The sequence below is a fragment of the Diceros bicornis genome, unplaced genomic scaffold (assembly GCF_020826845.1).
Source record: "Diceros bicornis minor isolate mBicDic1 unplaced genomic scaffold, mDicBic1.mat.cur scaffold_93_ctg1, whole genome shotgun sequence".
Lineage (NCBI taxonomy): Eukaryota > Metazoa > Chordata > Mammalia > Perissodactyla > Rhinocerotidae > Diceros > Diceros bicornis.
The window spans coordinates 1,265,056-1,284,660 of NW_026691823.1; the positions used below are offsets into that span (position 1 = coordinate 1,265,056).

Here is a 19,605-nt window from a genome sequence, read left to right on the forward strand (position 1 = left end):
ACTGAAATTATCATTATCATTTCAGGTCTTGCTCTAATTTACATGGCTTTACTACAAAATGTTGATTTTTCTTTTGTTAAAAGATGCCGATTTAAATCATTCAAGTGTGCAGGATGTATGTTCGACTAAAGGCAAACTTAAGTGATAAGCAGGAAATATGTTGTATACCCCATTAGAAATTAAATATTATTATTCTTATTTTTTCAGTATGTTATAAGGAGAATTTCACAAATGTCATAATTTTTGCAAATTCTTCCATCAGTAGTATGAGACTGCAAAAGAATATGTAAAAGAGTAAGATTGAAATTCATGACATGAAACAAACATTGAGTAAATGTTCACAAATCTAAGGACAGTAAAGAGCATTCTCCCCAGATTAAAAGGAAAGACTTTAACTCTGAAGACCCCATTGCAGCTCAGAACTGGATAGGAGTTTGTAGTAGTTTTCTATATTGCGGTAACCACAAATTTAGTGGCTTAAAACAACATGTATTTATTATCTTATAGTTCTCTAGGTCAAAAGACTGACATGGATCTCACAGTGCTAAAATCAAGGTGTCCACAGGCCTGCCTTCCTTTCTGTAGGCTCTAGGGGAGAATCCATTTCCTGCTCATTTTGGTGTTGGCAGAATTCAGTTCCATGCGGTTGTAGGACTGAAGACTTCAAGTCCTTCTGGCTGTCGACATCTGGGGCCATCATTAGCCCCTGGAGGCCTCTCTCCAGTATTTGCATATAAGCCACTACATCTCAGAACCAGCAATGGGGTGTCAAGTCCTTCTCACACAGCCATCTCTTTCTTAATCAACCACAGAAGGTTCTCTGATTTTTAAGAACTCATATGCTAAGATTGGGCACACCTGGATAATCTCGCTATCTCAAGGTCCATAACCTTGATCTGCAATGTAGAATAATACATTCAGAGTTTACGGGGATTACGGCATGGACATGTTTGAGGAGCCATTATTCCACACACCACAGAATTACATCTTCAAAAACAACAGTAATTGGCCTGCTCTGCAAATTCCAAACTCAGGAAGAGCACCCTGCATTGCACACAAAACTTAAAATAGCCTCCCATAATGCTGAGCCTCCAAAGATTATAAAGAACAAATTAGGAAAAATTCTCTTTTCATGGAGAGATTTCCATTCATTCATTTGTCTGTTTATTTGTTCATTTATTCATCCATCTAGTAAATGTTTATTATGTGCCAGGCACTATACCAGGTGGTAAGGAAATACCTATAAATGAAACAGACATCATTCATCTGCCGTGGAACTTAAGTCTAGTGGTTGGTACACGCATGAGACAAATAACCATATAAATTCAAGTCCTGCGAGTAGGTGCTGTGAAGAAAACCACACTGTGGTTTCATTAGGGCCTGCTGCAGAGAGCTGCCATAGCACGTGCTGGCGAGGAGAGCATCCCTGGGGAGGCAACCTTACGCTAAGAAATGAAAGATAAGTAGGAGTTTGCATGAAAGGTTGCTGGCCAGAGGAGTAGAGAAGCCGAGGATAAGAAGAAGGCATGCAAGACAGAGAGAACAGCGTGTGAACAGGCTCTGAGGGGTGAAGAAGCATTGCCTATTTCAGGAATAAGTAAAGGACAAGAGAGAGAATACAAAGACCAGGCCTCCCTTAATATCTGCAGAGTCCAGGGAAGAGCAGCAGTGCAGGCTCCTGACTATCACCTCCCTCCACCCCGGACCCATCATGCCCTTTGCAGGCTTCACACACATATATATGGACAGCCCAGGCTACATGTCCAAATTTTTTCCACTGTCCTCCAAACAGCTACCTCTTGACCGATTATTGGGCAGAGGGGTGCACACACTGGTGACTTGACCAGTCATTGAAAAAACATACTTGGGAAAGAAGCCCCTAAAGACCTTAGAAGTGAGCTGGGTCCATTAGCTCAGAGAATTCTGGGGTCCTGGGAGGAGTGCAGCGTTCGACGTGGGAGCGTCTCTTGACCCTGCAGATTCCTCGCCCCATGAGGAGGGGAAAGGCTGAAGCAAAGCCATCATATATAATGAACATCAAAACTCTTGCAAATGCCAAGGTTAAATTTGGAACGCTATTAGCATTTTTCTGTTTTCGTAAAGGGTAACTTCAATAAGGAAAACTTTCACTGTCAATACTGAACGTGAAATGCTAATTTGCTAAATCGAAGTTTTACTTTATCAGTTAATGATAAGGATTTTTTCTTTTCTGGAGTAGATGCTTATTAAATGGCTATTGATTGATTTGTTGATTAATGAAAATAAAAGAGACATGTGAGGCTGCATGAAGATAGTAGACTAAGCACTATGCACTGCTAAGGGGTATGTATCATGACCCGGTAACCTCTGTATTGCCATAGTAGCTATTCGAGTCCCCAGCAGGTAATACACAAGTAATAAATGTATGTCAAATACAATTGACTTAAACTATCCAACCAAAGGCAATTTTTCCCATTTCAATGCACTGTATTCAGAGGAAATTGCCTAGATACTAAGTATAGAATCATATAATCTTAAGTTTAGAGTCATCTACTTTCAGCATAGGAATCTCTTCTGCAGCTTCCTCTGGTTCTAAGGTCTTGCCTGTATCATCCCTTCACTTTGTCCCCCAAAGCTTCATTGTCTCCAGCTGATTTTAGCCTCCAAATCCCATAACTTTTTCTGTTTAAATGAATTCACACTAATTTCATATTGATAATTCTAAAAATTATTTAACCTTATAGAAAACAGAAAGATATATGTGAACACTGTCAAATTAGAGATCCTGATTTAATTACTCACACAATTCTCTACTATCATTCACCTTGTGTGCTCTCTCCCATAGTTTGAATATATACCCCAGAGTCGTCTTCATACCATTGTCAGGACAGTTAAGAATTATAAAAATCTTAATGTATTAACGAGGATTCTACACTTCTTTAATCATGTTAAGTGTCGTTTTTCTTATTTCAATCATTTCTCATGGAAATCAATCTATGATACATATCTTTATACTTCAATTATAAAGAATAATATATGCTTTTTGAAAAAAATTGTAAAATGGATAATTGCAAATAGTGAATACTTCTCATAATCACATCATCAAAGGAAAAATAAAACAACCTTTGTTTAAACTTTTATTAAATATTCTTTCAGAACTTTTCTATGTGTTTAGAAATAAAGGGTTTTATTTTGTTTGAATCAAAATAAGATTACATTAAACATATTCTCGAGGAAGAAGTCAAGATGGCAGCGTAGGCGGACTCTGAACCCACCTCCTCCCCCTGACACGGCCAATTTACAACTACTGGTGGAAAAATTACCCCTGAGACGGAACTGCAAACTGGATAAGAGGAACTCCTGCAACAAATGACAATCCTAATTGAGGTGGAAGAGGCAGAAACTCCCTTCTGGAGAGAGAAAACGCCGCCTTCACAAGCCGCAGCACCTCACGGCTGCGGGGAGCAGCCCACAGGTACACAGGCTCCCTGGAGGCGTGGGGCCCCCAGCCGGGGAGCGCCCCTGCCATGGGCATTTTGTCGACCCAGCACAATCAAGACGAGTGGCAGAATATCTGACTTTGCCTGCTACTAAAACATTGCGGAGAACCCCCAGAAAAGCTGGTTCACAAAGATATTAAAACCGGCTCTTAAAGGGCCCACACACAAACTCACCCATTTCAAAGAGCAACCTAAAATCACTAGAAAGAAAGGTGCACAACCCTTTGGGGAAAAGAGACTCATATGATAGGTCCTGAGCGCATCTGGGTGAGAGGTGAGACCTCTCCAGGGACTGGGACATTGGTGGCAGTCATTATTGTGATCTGGTGGGGGCATGCTGACATAGACACCAGCATATGCCATTGGAGTTCTCCCTGGGGCCTGTTAGCCCAGGGTCTGCCCCACTCACTAGAGCACCGATTTAATCCAGCTCAACCAGGGCAGGCAGCCCACCCTAGAGACTGGCCCCACCCAACAACAAGCCCTCAGGGAACTTGTGGGCCTGCATAGATTAGTGACTGGATTCTTTGCAGCCTGGTGACTGGGTCCACCTCTGTAGGGCAGGGTGTGTGCAAGGAGGGGGTGGAGAGTGTGGGGCTCCTGTCTTGGAGAGACAAGGTCCACCTCAAGAGGTCAGGGTGCACGCACGGGGCAGGACTGTGTTGACTGTATGTGTGGGCCTGTGGGCGGCAGGGCTTGTCAGCTGCAGAAGACTTGTGCTTCTCAAAGACCCACGTAGGAGGTTGGCCCCACCTTCCAAAGCCTGAAACAATTGGGAGCTCCCATGCCTGAGGCCAGCCCCACCCAGCTGCAATCCTCAGAGAGCTGACAAGAGACCTGAAGGATAGAGGCTTATAGCAATTGTAAGCTGCTGAGCCTAACAACCTGCCATGCTGGGGGCCTACTCACTTAATAGAAATACAGCAACAGGATTGTGCTATTAGACCTTGCAGCCAACTCTGCTGGGACACCCCACACTCGATAAAGAGACTGAAGGGCCCACAACAACTACACGCAGCTGAGTATTACAACAGCTGGCCAGGGGCATAGCTCAGCCTCCCTGGGCACCTATGGGAAGAACAACCCTGCCACAACAGAAGGACACACGTAGCCCACACAGGGGTCACTCCTGGAACATTTGCAACTGGAGAGGAGAGGGAAGCACACTGCCACTCCTCCTAAGGCATCACTTATATAGGGTCACCTCTTCGAGAGCAGGAGATGTGGCCAACCTACCTAATACATAGACACAAGCACAGGAAAAGAGGCAAAATGAGGAGGGAAAGTAATACATTCCAAGCAAGGGAACAGGACAAAACCCCAGAAAAGGAACTAAGCACAACAGAAATGAGCAAGCTACCCGACAGAAAGTTCAAACAAAGAGTGTTAAGGATGCTCACTGATCTGGGGAGAAGAATAGATGAACTCAGTGAGAATGTCAACAAAGAAAGGGAAGATATAAAAAAGAACCAACCAGAAATGAAGAATACAATACTGGAAATGAAAAATTCACTAGAAGAACTCAAAAGCAGAGTAGAGGATACAGAAGAATGGATCTGCAAGCTGGATGAAAGACTAGAAGAAATCACCCAAACTGAGCAGATAAAAGAAAAAAGAATTAAAAAGACTGAAGACAGTCTGAGACCTCCGGGACAACATCAAGTGCACTAACATCCATGTTATAGGTGTCCCAGAAAGAGAAGAGCGAGACAAAGGGGCAGAAAATATGTTTGAAGAAATAATAACTCAAAACTTCCCTAACCTAAGGAAGGAAACAGCCATCCAGGTACCGGAAGCACAGAGAGCACCAAACAAGATAAACCCAAAGAGGCCCACACCAAGACACATCATAATTAAAATGTCCATAATTAAAGATAAAGAGAGAACCTTAAAAGCCACAAGAGAAAGACAAGTTACATACAAAGGAAACTCCATAAGGCTATCAGCTGACTTCTCAGCAGAAACCTTACAGGCTAGAAGAGAGTTGCATGATATATTTAAAGTGCTAAAAGGAAAAAACCTACAGCCAAGAATACTCTACCTAGCAAGATTATCAGTCAAAATGGAAAGAGAGATAAAAAATTTCCCAGACAAGCAAAAATTAAAGGAGTTTGTCACCGAGAAACCAGTACTACAAGAAATGCTAAGGGGACTTATTTAAGGAGAAAAGAGAAGACCACAAATAGAAAAAATTATCTATTTCCATGATGAGGGGGTAATGGATACAAATGCACAAAAATTAGGTTAGATATTATATCAAAAACATAAAATGTGGGAGGAGGGAAGTTAAAGAGTAGACCTTTCAGCAGAAGTCAAATTAAAGAGACTATCAAGTTAATATAGATTGCTATATACGTATGTTACTATATATGACCCCCATGGTAATCACAAACGAGAAGGCTATAATAAATACACAAAAAACTAAGAGGAAGGAACCCAAACATAATACTAAAGAAAGCCATCAAACCACAAGGGAAGAGAGCAAGAGAAGAAGAAAGAAAGGAACAGAGAGAACTACTAAAACACCAAGAAAAAAAGTTTAAAAATGGCAGCAAGTACATACTTATCAATAGCTACTTTAAATGTTAATGGACTAAATGTTCCAATAAAAAGGCATAGGGTGGCTGACTGGATAAAAAAAAAGACCCATATATATGCTGCACACAAGAGACACACTTCAGACCTAAAGACACTCACAAACTGAAAGTGAAGGGATGGGAAAAGATACTCCATGCTAATGGCAATAAAAAGAAAGCTGGGATAGCAATATTCATATCAGACAAAATAGACTTTAAAACAAAAACTGTAAAAAGAGACAAAGAAGCGCACTACATAATGATCAAGGAAACAAACCAACAAGAGGACATAACACTTGTAAATATCTATGCACCCAACACAGGAGCACCTAAATATATAAAGCAATTATTAACAGACATAAAAAGAGAAATAGACAGTAACACAATAATAGTCGGGGACTTCAACACTCCACTTACACCAACGGATAGATCATCCAAACAGAAGATCAATAAGGAAACATTGGCCTTAAATGACACTAGAAGAGATGGACCTAGTAGATATATACAGAACATTCCATCCAAAAACTGAAGAATACACATTCTTTTCAAATGCACATGAAACATTCTCCAGGACTGATCACATATTAGGCCACAAAAAAGTCTCCATAAATTTAAGAAGATTGAAATAACACCAAGCATCTTTTCTGACCGCAACGGTATGAAACTAGAATCAACTATAGGAAGAAAATCAGGAAAGCCACAAATATGTGGAGATTAAACAAAATGCTACTGAGAAATGATTGGGTCAATGAAGAAATCAATGGATAAATCAAAAAATACTTGGAGACAAACGAAAATGAAAATACGACATGCCAGAATTTATGGGATACAGCAAAAGCGGTTCTAAGAGGGAAGTTTATAGCAATACAGGCCTATCTCAACAAACAAGAAAAATCTCAAATAAACAATTTAACAATGCACCTAAAGGAACTGGAAAAAGAAGAACAAACAAAGCCAAAATCAGTAGAAGAAGGGAAATAATAAAAATCAGAGCAGAAATAAATGAAATAGAGACAAAAAAAAAATAGAAAAAATTAATAAGACCAAGAGCTGGTTCTTTGAAAAGATCAAAAAAATTGACAAACCTTTAGCTAGATTCAGCAAGAAAAAAAGAGAGAAGGCACAAATGAGTAAAATCAGACATGAAAGAAGATAAATTACAATGGACACCTCAGAAATACAAAAGAATATAACAGAATACTATGAAAAGCTATACGCCAACAGATTTGACAATGTGGAAGAAATGGATAAATTCTTAGAATCATACAATCTTCCAAAACTGGATCAAGAAGAAATAGAGAATTTGAATAGACCAATCACCAGTAAGGAGATCGAGAGTGTAATCAAAAACCTCCCCAAAAATAAAAGTCCAGGACCAGATGGCTTCCCAGTGAATTCTACCAAACATACAAAGAAGACTTAATACCTATCCTTCTCAAACTCTTCCAAAAAATTGAGGAGGCAGGGAAGATCCCTAACTCATTCTACGAAGCTGACATTACCCTGATACCAAAACCAGACAAGGACAACACAAAAAAAAAAGAAAATTACAGGCCAATATCACTGATGAACATCGATGCAAAAATCCTCAACAAAATACTAGCAAATCACATACAACAATATTTTTAAAAGATTATACACCATGATCAGGTGGGATTTATTCCAGGGATGCGGGGAAGCTTCAACATTTGCAAATCAATCAACGTGATACACCACATTAATAAAATGAAGAATAAAAATCACATGATCATCTCAATAGATGCAGAGAAAGCATTTGACAAGATACAGCATCCATTTATGATAAAAACTCTGAATAAAATGGGTATAGAAGGAAAGTACTTCAACATAATAAAGGCCATATATGACAAACCCACAGCTAATATTATCCTCAATGGTGAAAAACTGAAAGCAATCCCTCTAAGCACAGGAATAACCAAAGAGGTGAAAGATCTGTACACTGAAATCTATAAAACATTGCTGAAAGAAATTGAAGAAGACACAAAGAAATGGAAAGATATTCCGTGCTCTTGGATTGGAAGAATTAACATAATTAAGATGTCCATACTTCCTAAAGCCATCTATAGATTCAATGCAATCCCTATCAAAGTTCCAACAACATTTTTCACAGAAATGGAACAAAGAATCCTAAAATTTATATGAACAACAAAAGACCCCGAATAGCTAAAAGAATCCTGAGAAAAAAGAACAAAGCTGGAGGTATCACACTCCCTGATTTCAAAACATACTACAAAGCTATAGTAACCAAAACAGCATGGTACTGGCACAAAAACAGACACACAGATCAATGGAATAGAATTGAAAGCCCAGAAATAAACCCACACATCTATGGACAGCTAATCTTCGACAAAGGAGCCAGGAACGTACAATGGAGAAAGGAAAGTCTCTTCAACAAATGGTGTTGGAAAAACTGGACAGCCACATGTAAAAATATGAAAATAGACCATTACCTTATACCATACACAAAAATTAACTCAAAATGGATTAAAGACTTGAATGTAAGACCTAAAACAATGAAACTTCTAGAAGAAAACATAGGCAATACGCTCTTCGACATTGGTCTTAGCAACATATTTTCAAGCACCATGTCTGACTGGGCAAGAGAAATGATAGAAAAAATAAACAAATGGGACTACATCAAACTAAAAAGCTTCTGCACAGCAAAGGAAACCATCAACAAAATGAAAAGACAACATAACAATTGGGAGAAGATATTTGCAAACCATTCATCTGATAAGGGATTAATCTCCAAAATATATAAAGAACTCATGCATCTCAACAACAACAAAACTAACAGCCCAATTAAAAAATGGGCAAAATACCTGAACAGACATTTCTCCAAGGAAGATATACAGATGGCCATCAGGCACATGAAAAGATGTTCAGCATCATTAATTATCAGGGAAATGCAAATCAAAACTACAATGAGATATCACCTCACGCCCGTCAGAATGGCTATAATTAACAAGAGAGGAAACAACAACAAGTGTTGGAGAGGATGTGGAGAGAAGGGAACTCTCATACACTGCTGGTGGGAGTGCAAACTGGTGCACCCACAATGGAAAACAGTACGGATATTCCTCAAAAAATTAAGGATAGAACTGCCATATGATCCAGCTATTCCACTGCTGAGTATTTATCCAAAGAACTTGAAAACACCAATGCGTAAAAATACATGCACCTCTCTGTTCATTGCAGCGTTATTCACAATAGCCGACATGTGGAAGCAACCTAAGCGCCCATCAAGGGAAGAATGGATAAAGAAGATGTGGTATATATACACACTGGAATACTACTCAGCCATAAGAAACGATGAAATCCAGCCATTTGTGACAACATGGATGGACATTGAGGGTATTATGCAAAGTGAAATAAGTCAGAGGGAGAAGATCAAATACCGTATGATCTCACTCAGTAAGTAGTAGATAATAACAACAAACAAACACATAGAGACAGAGCTTGGATTGGTGGTTACCAGAGGGGAAGGAGGGAGGGAGGAGGATGAAAGGGATGATTAGGTACATGTGTGTGGTGATGGATTGTAATTAGTATTTGGGTGGTGAACATGGGAACATGATGTAATACATGCAGAAATAGAAGTACAATGATGTACACCTGAAATTTATACAATGTTATAAAGCAATGTTACCACAATAAGCCAAAAAAAATTTTTTTAAACAAAAATAAATTAAAAAAAAAACATATTCTCTAGTAAGTTGCTTTGTTTCCCTCATCACTTGTATTAACATATATAACACGCAATTTTGCAGGTGCCTGTGCATTTGTGCATGCATAGAGGTAATGTATTTCCGTGTCTATATACGTAATGTTATCAGACTCAATTTAATAGCTATGATTCACTATTACAAACAGTGCTGTTACAAATCATTTTGTACAGTATAGTAAATGGTTGAGAGCATGAACTCTAAGGTCAAACTGCTTGGATTTAAACCCTGGTCTGGTCAAGTACTGGCTGTGTGTCCTTGGGCGTATTACTCAACATCTCTCTTCTTCAATTTCCTCTTATGTAAAAGGTAGATTATTATAGTACTTATATCAAAGGGCTGAAGAGAGGGTTATTTATATAAAAAGTATATAAACGGTGCATGGCATATGGTAACAATTTGCTACAATAGAGAATGAAAAAACAGAGGATGTCAATGAAGCCAAAAGTTTGTTCTTTGAAAAGATTAACAAAAGGGACAAAACTTTAGGTAAACTGACCAAGAGAAAAAGATAGAAGGCTCAAATTACAAATCAGTAATGAAAGAGGGAGCGACCCTAACGACCTCACATGACTAAAAAAGAGTATAAATGAATACTATTAACAACTGTATGCCAACAAACTAGATACCTTGCACGAAACGGACAAATTGTGGGGCCAGCCCAGTGGCATAGTGATTAGGTTTGTGTGCTCCACTTTGGCAGCCAGGGTTTGTGGGTTTGAATCTCAGGAGCGGACCAACACACTGATCAACAAGCCATGCTGTGGTGGCATCTCACATACAAGGTAGAGGAAGATGGACACAGAGGTTAGCTCAGAGCCAATCTTCATCAGCAAAAAGAGGAAGACTGGCAACAGATGTTAACTCAGGGACCAATCTTCCTCACAAAAATTAAAATAAAAAAATAAAGAAAAGGAAAAATTGCTAGAAAAACATACTACCAAACCTGACTCAAGAAAAACTAGAAAATCAGAATATACTATAACAAGTAAAGAAATAAAATAATCAAAAACATCTGAAAAAGTAAAGCTCATGCCCCACTGGCTTTACTGGTGAATTCTGCCAAATATTCAAAGAAGAATTAACTGCAATTCTTCATAAACTTTTCTAAAAAAAATAGAATAGGAGGTAACAGTTCCCAATTCATTGTATGAAGCCAGTATTATTCTGATACCAAAAAACAGACAAAGATATTACAAGAAAAGAAAACTATACAACAATATTTCTCATGAATACACACACAAACATCTCCAAGTTACTAGCAAACTGAATCCAGTTTATGAAAACTGTATATGAAAAAGATTATACATCATTACTAAGTGAGATTTCTCCCAGAAATCCAAAATTTATTCAACATCTGAAAATCAGTTAGTGTCACACATCATATCAATGGAAAACATGACAAAACCACACGATCTCAATAGACAGAAAAAAGCATTTCACAAAATCCAACACTCATTCATGATAAAAAACATTCAACAAACTAAGAAGAGAAGGAAATCTCCGCAACCTGATAAAGGATATCTACAAAAATCCCTACAGTTAACATTATATTTAATGGGCAAAGACTGAATGCCTTCCTCCTATGACTGGAGACAAGACAAAGATCTGCTTTCACCAATTCTGTTTAACACTGTACTGGAGGTTCTAACCAAGGCAATTGGGGAAGAAAAAGAAATTTGAAAATATCCAGATTGGAAAGGAAGAGGTAAAACTATCTCTATTCTCAGATGGCATAATCTTATGTATAGAAAATCCTAAGGAATCCACTAAAAAATTATTAGAACTAACAAATGGATTCATCAAGGTTACAGGACACAGATCAAAGTAAAAAAACCAATGGTATTTATATACAGTTGCAATGTACGATTAGAAAATAAAATTACGAAAACATTTTCATTAATAACATCCAAAGAATAAATGACAGGGATAAATTTAAGAAAAGATGCAAAACATACTCTAAAAACTATGAAACATTGTAGAAAGTAAATGCAATCTAAACAAATGGAAAGACATTCATGTGTAAGGATCAGAAGACTTAACATTGTCGAATGGCAATGCTCCCTAAATTGATTTTCAGATTCAACACAATTACCATCAAAATGCCAGCTAGTGGTTTTTGCAGAAATTGACAAGTTGATCTTAAAGTTCATATGGAAACACAAGGGACCCAGAGTAGCCAAAAAACTTAGAAAAAATAACAGAGTTAGAGGACTCACACTAGCAGATTTCACAATTTCCTACAAAACTACAGTTGTTAAGACACTGTGGTATTGCCATAAGTAGACATATAGCTCAATGGAAAAGATTTTAGGTCCAGAAATAAACCCTCGCATTTATGGCCAGATGATTTCGAGTACCAAGACAAATCAATGGGGAAAGAATCATCTTTTTAACAAATGATGCTGAGACAACTAGATATCCACACACAAAAAAATGAATTTGGACACCTTTCTCACATCATACACAAAAGTTAACTCAAAATGGATCAGAGAGCTAAATGTGAGAGCTAAAATGCTAAAACTTTTAGAAGAAAATATAGGAATAAATCTTCATGACTTTGGATTAGGTAATGGATTCTTAGATATGACACAAAAACACAAGCAACGAAAGAAAAAGTAGATAAATAGGACTTTATCAAAATTAAAAACTTTTGTTCTTTAAGGAACACAATTAAGAAAGTGAAAATACAACCCACAGGATAAGACAATATTTGCAAATCATATATCTGATAAGGGACTTGCATTCAGAACATACAAAGAGCTCTCACAAGTCAACAATAAAAAGATAAATAACCCAATTAAAGATAGGCAAAGGATTTGAATAGACATTTCTCATAAATAATATACAAATAGCTAACAACCACATGAAAACATGTGCCATCACCACTAGCCATCAGAGACACACAAACCAAAACCACGAGACACGCTTCACACCCAGCAGATTGGCAATAATCAGAAAGACAGATAAAAACAAGCGTTTGGTGAGCATGTAAAGAAACTGAAAACCTCATATACTGCTGGTGGGTAGAGAAAACAGTCTGTCAGTTCCTCAAACGGTTAGACGTAGAGTTGTCATATGACCCAGCAATCCCTCCTAGCCAAGAGAAATAGAACACACATCCACACAAAAACTTGTACGTGAATGTTTACAGCAGCATAATTTATAACAGCCACAATGTGGAAGCAACCCAAATGTCTATTAAATGATGAATGGATTTATCTATTTATCAATAGATAATAATATTTGACTTATCTATATAGTGGAATATTATTTGGCAATAAAGAATAAAACGTAATTAAGTGTTGATCTATACTACAACATGGATGAAGCTCCAAAACATCATCCTTAATGAAAGAAGTCAGTCACAACAGACCACATGTTGTAAGATTCCATTCATATGAAACGTCTGGAATAGACAAATTTTGTGTGGGACGAGGGTATGGGGTTTCTTTTTTTATTAACGGTACAGGGTTTCTTTTTTGATTGATGAAAATGTTCTAAAATTACATTATGATGATAGCTGTACAACTGTGAGTATACTAAAATTAATATAAAAATTCAATTGTATACTTTAAATAAAGGGTGAATTGCATAGTATGTGAATTATATCTCATTAAAGCTTTTTCAGAAAGCATCTGCTATAGATTTGTGCCCAGCAACTTGGCTGTTTTGTATATTGCTTTCAAATTCTCATTCTTTCATTGCTTTTTGTTATCTTAATATGTTTACTAGGATCACTAGCCTAATGTTAAATAGAAACAATCATCAATGGTCTTTCTTCAGTCCTCATTTTAAAGGAAAATTTCTAACCCTTCACTGTTAACTACTATGTTTGCCGTAGATTTTAGGAGATACCCAACTCATATCTTACATCCTCCATAAAGAATTTTCAGCGCATTCCAGCCTTGAATCATGTCTTCCTCTTTGTGTGCCTTTGGTATTTATTGTCTGCCTCATGGATGTAAAGATAAAAATCTTTTGTGTTCTAATATTGCTTAACATGAAACAACCTTCGAAGAGTAAACCAAATGCTTGTAAAACTTCTCAGATCATAACAGCATAGAATGAGCTACTTCCCTTTAAATGCCCACACCAGTCACTTAGGATATAGCACTGCACAGATTTAAAACAGCTTTTGCATGATTATCAATTATATTTTATGTATCTTTTATGACTGGATCTTATTTCTCTGATCAAGCTCCTAGTGGGCATGGACTATATTTGTTTGTATTTCCATGAAGTTTTACAATAAGTCCTCAATAAATATTGGTCAAGTTGATGTAATATAGTCCTTTGAAGGCTGGTATTACCATTACCACTCCAGTGTTTTCTATCATATCCAGCACTTCCTCCATGTCTCTACAGGACACACATTATTTTCGAAGGTGAGGGAATATGGATTGAAAGCATTGGATGAATCAGTGTGAGCCTGGGAAGGGAGACTCTGCTGTACTTAACAATTCGTACAACTTCAAAGTCAGCAGCAAAACAGTCTTGGAGACAAGGGCCTGTAGAACGCCCATTTGGAAATGGGACACATCTTTGTTTTCCTTTTGTGGTTCTTTTTTAAATTTGACCGTTCTGTTTTAATGGTCAACAGCTTCAGCTCCAATTTTGTGCAGCAACAGAATCAAAGCAATGTTAAGAAGCTATTCTTGAGGTGATTCAGGCCTATACTTCTCATTTTGAAGGTGAACAAAGGAAAGAATAAATCATCCACCGAGCTCTTGTAGTGAACTACTGCAGCTAAACCACCCCAATTGTGCTCTACTGAATGAGCGACAAAACTACTACCCACCCGCTTTACTTTCCCTCTCCCACTCAAGACGTTTCACTTAATGAACTGGTTGAGGAGATTTGAATTGTTGCCATTCCCTGGGCTGCTGAGTTAAAAATACCCAGGCTTTATGAATAAGAATTATACAGCTAGATTTTCTCAAGTCTGCCAGTATCACCATAAAAATGTGAATAACATCTTCAGATCAAATAGTACATAAAGGAAACTTTAGCAATAAAAATTAATAGTGTATCCACTCACTGCTTTATGGTCTGCTGCTTACTGAATTAGTCCAGTTGCCGAGGATAAAATCATAAAGCTTACTAAAGAAAAATAACATAAAAACGTATTTGTTTATGATCTTTCAATACCAAGAGAGGAATCAAATCTGTGATTTGAAAACCATTTTTCAGAAATATAGTGGAATATGGAATAAAAGGCAATTTACCCTTCCTCAGTAGGGTATAAGGTATTAAGACTGCAGGAATAAGGCCAAGAAACTCTCCACCATGTGCAGTTTTTCAAGGTGAAAGAAAATCCTTGTCAAACTCCAGCAGTGAAAAGAAATGAGGAAGGATGATTAATAACACTGTTGGCAGGGCAAAATAAACCTTGAAATCTAAACAATCTTCCATCATACCGAAAGAGCATGCATCTATTGTCTCTCTGCATTTTAATTGTTGGTTTGTTATTCCTAAAGTACTGTGGCATCCTGTTTAAATGTGTGCAAATATTTCTCAGCGTGAAAGCAGAAACATGGAAATTGTTAGTGAGCCATATAAATATCCGATAGTTCATATTGCTCTCAAGTACATATAAATCCTTTAGCTTCTCCAGCGTCATTTAGCAATTCCTAAAATCTACATTGCTCACCCACTGTCTCACATAGTTATAGGTGTGAGTAAAGTTTCTAGCTACATAAACTAAATATCATGGCTGTGTGGAATGCTCTCCTCTGCAGCATTACTTGGATTACTATGCCTATCCTTAAACAAACAAACACAATCACAAACATCCTCCCCTGAAATAGTTCACTGATTAACAAACTCTTAAAAATTATTTTTCTTTTTTATTTTTGATTTATAGATTTTGAGGGATGATAAATTGTGTCTTCTCTGAAATAGGATACTTCTGTTCCATTTGAGATTGCTCAAATTTGAACATTTATTTTTCCTAGTAAGAAAATTATAAATAGCCAAAACTTGGAAGCAACCCAAGTGCTCATCAACAGATGAATGGATAAAGAAGATGTTTTATATATATGCAGTGGAATACTACTCAGCCATAAAAAAGATGAAATTGTGACATTTGTGACAACATGGATGGACCTTGAGGGTATTTTGCTAAGCAAAATAATTCAGATGGAGAAAGCCAAATACCATATGATTTCACTCATATGTGGAAGATAAAAAACGATCAAACACACACACACATAGATAAGGAGAGTAGATGGGTGGTTACCAGAGGGGAAGTGGATGGGGGGAGGGCAAAAGGGGTAAAGGGGCACATATGTATAGTGATGGATGGAAACTAGACATTTGGTGGTGAACACAATGCAGTCTATACAGAAGTTGAAATATAATAACATACATCTGAAATTTATACAATGTTATAAACCAGTGTAACCTCAATAAAATAATTTTAAAAAAAGAAAATTATAGTAATAGTAGGAGAGAACCCTCACCCTCTCTAATTGTACAAGTTAGGGTAACACTAGCTGTTGTTAACAAGTGTATCCCCAAATGATCTAAACGCATTAGATTATTGTGTTTTTCACACCACATTACCGGACAGGGGAATGTGTTGGCGGGGCAACTTTCATCCACACAATAATTCAGGGACTCATGTTCTCAGCAGCTCAGCAGTCTTCAAGGTCACCATTGATTGTCTCCAACCCAGCCAGCCTGAAGAGGAACAAAACAAGGAGGACTGCATGGAAGAGGCCTTTAGGAACCAGCACTAGAAGAGGCATGCAATTCTCCTCTCGCATTGTACTGGCTAGAATTCAGTCACATAGCCACAAATACCTCCAAGGAAGGCTGAGAAATAGCCTTCCTATGTACCCAGAGAGCAAAGGGAATGCATATTTTGATGAACAACTAACTAGTTTCTTCTTTCACAGTTAAATAACTTAAACCCTTGATACTTTTTAACTTGATGAAAAATGAATGTTTATATTCCATTAAAACCCAACCAATTAGGTCATTTATAAATTAGGCATAAATTCAGAATACTTTATCTGATGTAACACATTTTATGATGCATTATATCTATTTTTTAGGTAAGAAAACTTGGGCTCAAATGAGTCTCATGACTAAATCTAAGGTTACAAGTTGCCTCATCTTTAGGTCTAGCTCTTTGACTGGAAGATTTCAGCATCTTCAGTGAAAAATCAAGAATACTAACAAAGTAGTGTCTACTTTGCATCAAACCTACTTATTCATTTTTCTTTCCATCGATACCTTGTGCTAACTTAAGCCAAAACTCACTGTAGATGTAATAAATGTATTATAGAAATTGAGAATATATGTGAGAAAGTGACCAATATTTCAGATACATAATATGCGCTCAATTACATGTTTTAAACATTATCCTGACATTTTAACAAGGGAAAATCCAGACTCAGATTATTTCAATGGTGAATTCTTCAAAACACTTAAGGAAGAAACAATATCAATTACACATAATATCTTTCCAAAAATATAAGAGGATAGAACACTTTCCTCTTATACTTTTGTGGGGCCAGCATAACGTCAATACCAAAAGCAGACAAAGATATCACAAGAAAAGAAAACTACAGACTACTATCCCTCTTGAACAGACACAAAAATTATTAACAAACTATAACAAATTAAATACAGTAATGTATATAAAAAGGATAATATGTCATAATCGAGTGGGTGTATGGGTATATCTTGGAAATGCAAGGCTGATTCAACATATAATCACTCAATATAGTTCATCACATAAACACACTAGAGAATAAAAACCATAAGATCTTTTCAAATAATGCAGAAAAAGCATTTTATAAAATTCCACATCCATTCATAGTAAAAACAAACAAACAAAACCCTCTCAGCAAACTAGAAATGTACAGGAACTTCCATTAACCTAAGTAGCATTTAAAAAAATTTACAGCAAACATCATATATAATGGTAAAAGACTGAATGTTTCCCCCCAAACTTGGGGAAGGCAAAGATCTTCACCTACTCCTATTCAACATCAAACCACTAAGACAAGGAAAAGAAATAGGCATACACAATAGAAGGGAAGAAATAAAACTATCACTATTCATAAACTACCTGATTATCTACTTAGAAAATCCTTATAGAATCTACAAAAAAAAAAAAAAAAAGAGAGAGGGGACTCTTGAAACTCTCAGTGAGTTTACAAAGTCAAAATTATAGAGTCAATATACAAAGTTCAATTTTTTTATATACTAGCAATAAACAATTGGAAATTAAAATTTAAAAAGTAACAAAATGAAATACATAGTTATAAATTTAACAAAATATGTGCAGCACTTGTATGCTGAAAACACAAAATATTGATCAAAAAAATCAAAGGGAACCTAAATAAGAGAAATAATGTGTTCATGGATTAAGAGATTTTATATAATAAAGATGAAGATTCACCTCAAATAGATAGACAGATTCAATACAATCTCAGTCAAAATCCCAGCAGGATTTTTTGTTTTTTTGTCAGCAAGCTAACTCTAAAATTTATATGGAAAGACAAAGTAATTAGAATTTCCAAAACAATTTTGAAAAAAAGAACAAAGTTGGAGGACTCACGATACCTAATCTCAAGGCTTAATATAAAGCTACACTAATCAGTGTGGTATTAGAGAAAAGAATGACACACAGATCAATGAAACAGAATCAAGTCCATAAGTAGATCCACACCTATATGGTTAATTTATATTTTACAAAGATGCAAGAGCAATTCAATGAAGAAATGATAGTCTTTCAACAAATGATTCTGAAACAACTGGACATTTTATTTATTTATCTGTACTTCAATTTATATCTCACACCTTGTACAAAAACTAATTCAAAATGCATCATGGACCTAAATGTAAAATATAAAACTATAAAATTTCTAGAAAAAAAGTAAGAGAAAATCTGTATTACTTGATGTTATACAAAAAGATTTTAGATCTAACACTAAAAGCATGACTCATAAAAGAAAAAATTAATAAATTAGACTTTGTCAAAATTTAAAATATTTGCTATGCCAAAGATATTCTTAAGAGAATGAAGAGACAAGCCATACCCTAGGAGGAAACATTTGCAAATCACATATCTGACAAAGGATTTACATCCAGAATACTATAGAAAGAACTCTTGAAACACAGCCATAAGAAGTCAAACAACACAATTTTTAATAAATGAGCAAAATATTTGAACAGAAATATCTTCACCAAAGAAGATATAAGGATGAAATATAAGTAGACGAAAAGATGTTCAGTGTAATTAGCCATTAAGGAAATGTTAATTATAACCACAATGAGATTCCACTACATATCTATCAGAATAGCTAAAATCAGAAAAGCTGACAATACTAATTACTGTGAGGGAGTGGGCAGCTGGAACTCTCACTCATTGCTGGTGAGAATGCAAAATGGTACAGTGACTCTGGAAAACAGTTTGGCATTTTCTTATAAAGTTAAACATACACTCACCGTATGGTACAATAATACAATCAATTCTCCTTATTCACAGATTCCACATTTGTGAATTTGCCCACTTGCTGAAATTCATTTGTAACTCCCAAATCGATACTTATGAGGCTTTTGTGGTCATTCCTTGGCGTGTACAGAGCAGTAAAAAATTTGAGTCACTCAACATGCACATTCCCAGGTGAGATTGAACAAGGCAATGCTCTGGCTTCTTGTTTTAACTCTCATATTGTAAATGTGTCCTTTTCTCAGTCTATTTAGTTTTCTATGGTTTTTTTTTTTTGCATTTTTGTTCTTTTTGTTGGTGACTTTGCTGTTTAAAATGGCCCCTAGGTGTGTAGTGCT

The 19,605-nt window shown here is 36.5% G+C and overlaps 1 long non-coding RNA gene across 24 annotated transcripts in view; it reads right to left on the reverse strand.

Annotated features, from left to right (window-relative positions):
* Positions 1 to 19,605, reverse strand: part of LOC131403854 (uncharacterized) — a 132,414-nt gene that overhangs the window by 97,641 nt on the left and 15,168 nt on the right. For all 24 annotated transcript variants that reach the window (XR_009219591.1, XR_009219585.1, XR_009219589.1 and 21 more), the window contains exon 5: positions 16,366 to 16,482. This is a non-coding gene — a long non-coding RNA (uncharacterized LOC131403854). The remainder of the gene's footprint in view (positions 1 to 16,365; positions 16,483 to 19,605) is intronic.